Below are 5,402 nucleotides of genomic sequence, written 5' to 3'. Positions count from 1 at the left end.
TACCAAAGGCAACAATCATAAATGAATCTTTCAGCACATACACAATGTTGACATGTCTAGTTATAATTTGAAAATAAGAGGAAAAGCACGCTGCTCGTAAACAGCGCCTACAACAGCAACAAACATGGCAAAAGACGCAAAGTTAAGTCTTGAAATGCATCCTTACCCCAGCAAAAACGATGCATATTTATCCGGGAGAGTCTTGATACTAATTTCCTTGACCCAGCCACACACAAAGAAGTTGTATAGACCTCCATGCTTTTCCAAGTTTCCATCAGTTTTGTCGTGTAGAATGGCGTCTGGAGCACACAGTTCGATTTTTTGCTCTTATCTCCTTTTTGCAGGAAGATTTAAGGCTCTTTTGTACTCAGATAGTCCGCGCACTGCTTGCTGTACAACAGCCATCGTGTCTTGGTCGACCACCACTGGTTTTCACTTGCGTGAAGAAGTCACGTGATAGACTACAGACTCTACCTGCCTCACTTTGGGCCGATCCACTTCAAAATAGTAACGGCGACAAACTGTAAAAACCAGGCCACATTGAACGCATCATTTGGAACGAGACATGCTACCAACAACTATGAGAGAGATTAGCAGTCTCTCATGGTAAGCATACCAAATTGTATCCAAGAGGAAACTGAGGGCAGCTACAGTAAAAGTGGAGATTATGGAGTACCAAAAAAAACCCTGCAATGACAAATCCTTAAATAGTACTTGATGTTTCAGTGGAAAAGCAAGTAGAGTTGGTACAATGAAGTAAAAAGCTCCTTATCCATTTCTTCTTTGCTACTCACTTTAAAGTGGCTTAACGTGTGCTATATGTTTTCCAGCATCAGCAAAAAGTGAATGTCACAAGGTGATCATCATTGACCATGCAAATGTATTATGTTGTTTTGTTGTGGACCACTAGGATATTCCCACACCAATTATGTCCGTCCCAAAGATTCTTGATTCTTTCGACGTTTGATGGGATGTTATGTTTGTGACTTGTGTTTTTGTTTTCTCTGATTAGACAGTTAGCTATTTTTGACGTAATATCTTTGATATTGTGATTTTGCTTTGTTAACAATGTCATTTATCAGATGTATGCAATTGGTTTGATTTTGTATTGTCGCTGAATCTGTTGTGAAGTATTCCTATGGCATGTTTATTTGTTGAATAAAACCATCCTTACCAAGTGATGCAGGAAGTAATAACATTCCTACTTTTAAACAAACACACATATAAGGAAATAGGGTAACTTTGTATACTTGGCGCCTGATTTACTAAGATCCAATTACTATTACTATAACATAGCGTGTACTAAAAGTGGCCGTGTTGCATGTGATTTACTAACACTACGTGTGCAATTGTAAAGTGGAGCAGACCACCTTATTTAAATGAGGATTGTGCGTCCACTTTATGTGGCATCACCACGGAGACATTGTCATTTACTGCACACCCATGTGATCATGCTCTTACCTGCGACGTTTTGACATGTTTTCAAATATGCAGGAGACATGTATCACTTTTTATGGGCATTTTAGAAGCAGTCGTGCAGTGCATCTACAATGAAACCACTTTTTTTTCGTCACAGGTGCGCTCATTGGTGAGAGGCTCCACTTACTCCCCTCAAGATGAAAAAATGCATACTTAAAAGGTTTTTTTTTTCTTTCAAGGAAATAAATATTTCAATAATATAGTGAATGAATGTGAGTGTGAACGTTGTCTGTCTATCTGTGTTGGCCCTGCGATCATACTTGCCAACCCTCCCGATTTTCCCGGGAGATTCCCGAATTTCAGTGCCCCTCCCAAAAATCTCCCGGGGCAACCATTCTCCCGATTTCCACCCGGACAACAATATTGGGGGCGTGCCTTAAAGGCACTGCCTTTAGCGTCCTCTCTCACCTGAAAAGGAGACTATTATATATGTCTCCGTTATCCATATGTTTATCTATAACCCATAAAGTAGGCAGGCACGGAGCTATTTCTCAGCGTGTGTTTATTCCAGCCGGCACGTTCATACACCGACGCACAACATCCGGATTCCCATCATGCATTGCTTCAAAACTACGGCAAGTAGTAATGTCCAAAAACATAACAGAGACGAAGCAGAAGAACGAAGAAGAGACATGGCGACGACGAGTAAGAAGAAGAAGTACGCTTGCAAGTTCCAAAATGATTGGAAAAAATAACTTGAGTTCATCCAGGACAGCTCGAAGGGGAAGGGGTATGCTGCTTGCAAATTTGGTAGATCAGACTTCTCCATTGAACACGGTGGCCGAACGGATATACTCATTCATGAACGGATTATTTATATATATATATATATATATATATATATATATATATATATATATATATATATATATATATATATATATATATATATATATATATATATATATATATAGGTGGCGACTTGTCCAGGGGTCCGCCTTCCGCCCTTGTGCAGCTGGAATAGGCTCCAGCATCCCCCGCAACCCCGTAAGGGGCAAGAGGTAGAAAATGGATGGATGGATGGATATATTATATGTGAAAAAACGAATGTCATTAAAAAATATTAAATGACAACAAAACCCATCAATTGGTTTTAATCAGCCCCTTAAGTTCTCCAGCAGCTACATTAATATAAAATGATGTTGCTGAACAAACAATATGTTTATTTTTATTTTTTTTCTGACCATCAATAATCTGGAAAACAACAAACATCTTCAAAAAATAATAAAGGACACCAACATTCCATCAATTGAATTTGTTTTAGTTAGCCCTTTAAGTACTCTACGAGCTATACAATTATAAAATGATGTTGCTGAATAAACTACATGTCTAATGTTTTTTTTATTTCTAATCGTCCAAACAGTTGACACGCACAAGTGGGACGGAGGATTCTTGTCTGTGCACTACGAGCACCAGGTACGGGAATCGAAAACCGGTTCTTTTTCCCAGTGTATCATTTCCTTGGAATCGCTTGCCATTTTGTCAACCGATTCTCTTATCGATGTTTCCGGGTGGGGATGACGTCATTTGCAACGTGCGTACTGCATAGTGACGTCAGATCTCAAGATGGCGATGCCTGGTTGAAACAAAAACTAACATTTTACGGGAAAAATTGCAATAATTACAAGGCTGCTATTACATCAAGAGGAGGACATGCGAGTAATATACTGAAACATTTGAACACACAGCATGCAATAACTATAAATCAATGTTGCGTTTTTGTTTCGTTCCGATCTCATCCCAGGCAGCAGTAACCCGAGCACGTCATCTGAATACAACAGGTACTCACCGCCTATCATGTGAGTGCTTTTTTTTGTTAAATTGAAATGAAAGCCTTCTCATTTAGATGAGTTCCCACTCAAGTTCACGTTTGTCACTAGATGAATGTCACCGAGCAGCGACTGAGTTTGTAGTCTATTTGATACAGTAGACACTCCTAATTATCAGTAGGGGAATGTTCAATTGTAGTCAGAGAAAAGTTGCATGTTTTCCTCCAACCGGATTTTCTATCAGTGATTATATTATACAGGTGAAACTCAAAAAAATGGAATACGATGTACAAGTCCATTCATGTCAGCAGTTAACTTCAAATGTTAAACTAATATGTGATATTAACTCCTTTCCTGCAAAGTGAGGTATCGTATTTTTCGGACTATAAGTCGCAGTTTTTTTCATAGTTTGGCCGGGGGTGCGACTTACTGTATATTCAGGAGCGACTTATGTGTGAAATTATTAACACATTACCGTAAAATATCAAATAATATTATTTAGCTCATTCACGTAAGAGACTAGACGTATAAGATTTCATCGGATTTAGCGATTAGGAGTGACAGATTGTTTGGTAAATGTATAGCATGTTCTATATGTTATAGTTATTTGAATGACTCTTACCATAATATGTTACGTTAACATACCAGGCACGTTCTCAGTTGGTTATTTATGCGTCATATAACGTACACTTATTCAGCCTGTTGTTCACTATTCTTTATTTATTTTAAATTGCCTTTCAAATGTCTATTCTTGGTGTTGGGTTTTATCAAATACAATTCCCCAAAAATGCGACTTATACTCCAGTGCGACTTATATATGTTTTTTTCCTTCTTTATTATGCATTTTCGGCCGGTGCGACTTATACTCCGAAAAATACGGTATGTCAAGCCCTTAATATCATTTTAATGATCTTGGCGTACCCTTTTTTTAATCCCACATTTTCAGAGATTTTAAATTCAAGGTTTTCATAAACCGTAAACCATAATCATCAAAATTATAACCAATGAAGGCTTGACATATCTCACTTTGCATGCAATAGGTCAATATCACATGTTACTAAATGTTACATTCTTGTGTCATTTCCACATGATTTTGATGAGGAATATTTATTTATTACATTTCTTTTTAAAAAAGTACTTTTTTTTCTCTGCTATGTATGGGACCTCACTGTAGGCTTTGTAAGGTAATGTGAAAGTTAAAGTTAAAGTCCCAACGATAGTCATACACACCTTAGGTGTGGTGAAATTATCCTCTGCATCTGACCCATCCCCATGTTCACCCTCTGGGAAGTGAGGGGAGCAGTGAGCAGCAGCGGTGGCCGCTCTCGGCAATCGTTTTGGTGATTTAACCCCTTTATTCCAACCCTTGATGCTGAGTGCCAAGCAGGGAGGTAATGTGTCCCATTTTTATAGTCTTTGGTATGACTCGGCCGGGGTTGGAACTGACGACCTTCCAGTCGCTTACCTGCAAACTAAACAAAATTCAGGCTAATCTTTTTTTCCAAATAAGAATCAATAAGAGAACCGTCACGGAACCGAATCGGCAAGCAGAATTGAAAGTGGAATCGGAACCGGAAAAATCTGATCTATTCCCATCCTTAACGAGCACCGATCCTGCAGCCTTGTGTGGAACGGTCAGTTTTCATATCCTTCTGACACGTGCTAAATAAAACGCTAAATAGTAGAGACGTCCGATAATGGCTTTTTTTCCGATATCCGATATTCCGATATTGTCCAACTCTTAATTACCGATACCGATATCAACCGATACCGATATATACAGTCGTGGAATTAACACATTATTATGCCTAATTTTGTTGTGATGCCCCGCTGGATGCATTAAACAATGTAACAAGGTTTTCCAAAATAAATCAACTCAAGTTATGGAAAAAAATGCCAACATGTCACTGCCATATTTATTATTGAAGTCACAAAGTGCATTATTGGTGGGCGGGGTTGGGGGTGGAGGATGTATATTGTAGCATCCCGGAAGAGTTAGTGCTGCAAGGGGTTCTGGGTATTTGTTCTGTTGTGTTTATGTTGTGGATGTTCTCTCGAAATGTGTTTGTCATTCTTGTTTGGTGTGGGTTCACAGTGTGGCGCATATTTGTAACAGTGTTAAAGTTGTTTATACGGCCACCCTCAGTGTGACCT

This window comes from Entelurus aequoreus, linkage group LG03 (genome assembly GCF_033978785.1).
Source record: "Entelurus aequoreus isolate RoL-2023_Sb linkage group LG03, RoL_Eaeq_v1.1, whole genome shotgun sequence".
Lineage (NCBI taxonomy): Eukaryota > Metazoa > Chordata > Actinopteri > Syngnathiformes > Syngnathidae > Entelurus > Entelurus aequoreus.
The sequence above is the reverse complement of the archived record's forward strand: the minus strand, read 5'-3'. Positions refer to the sequence as shown.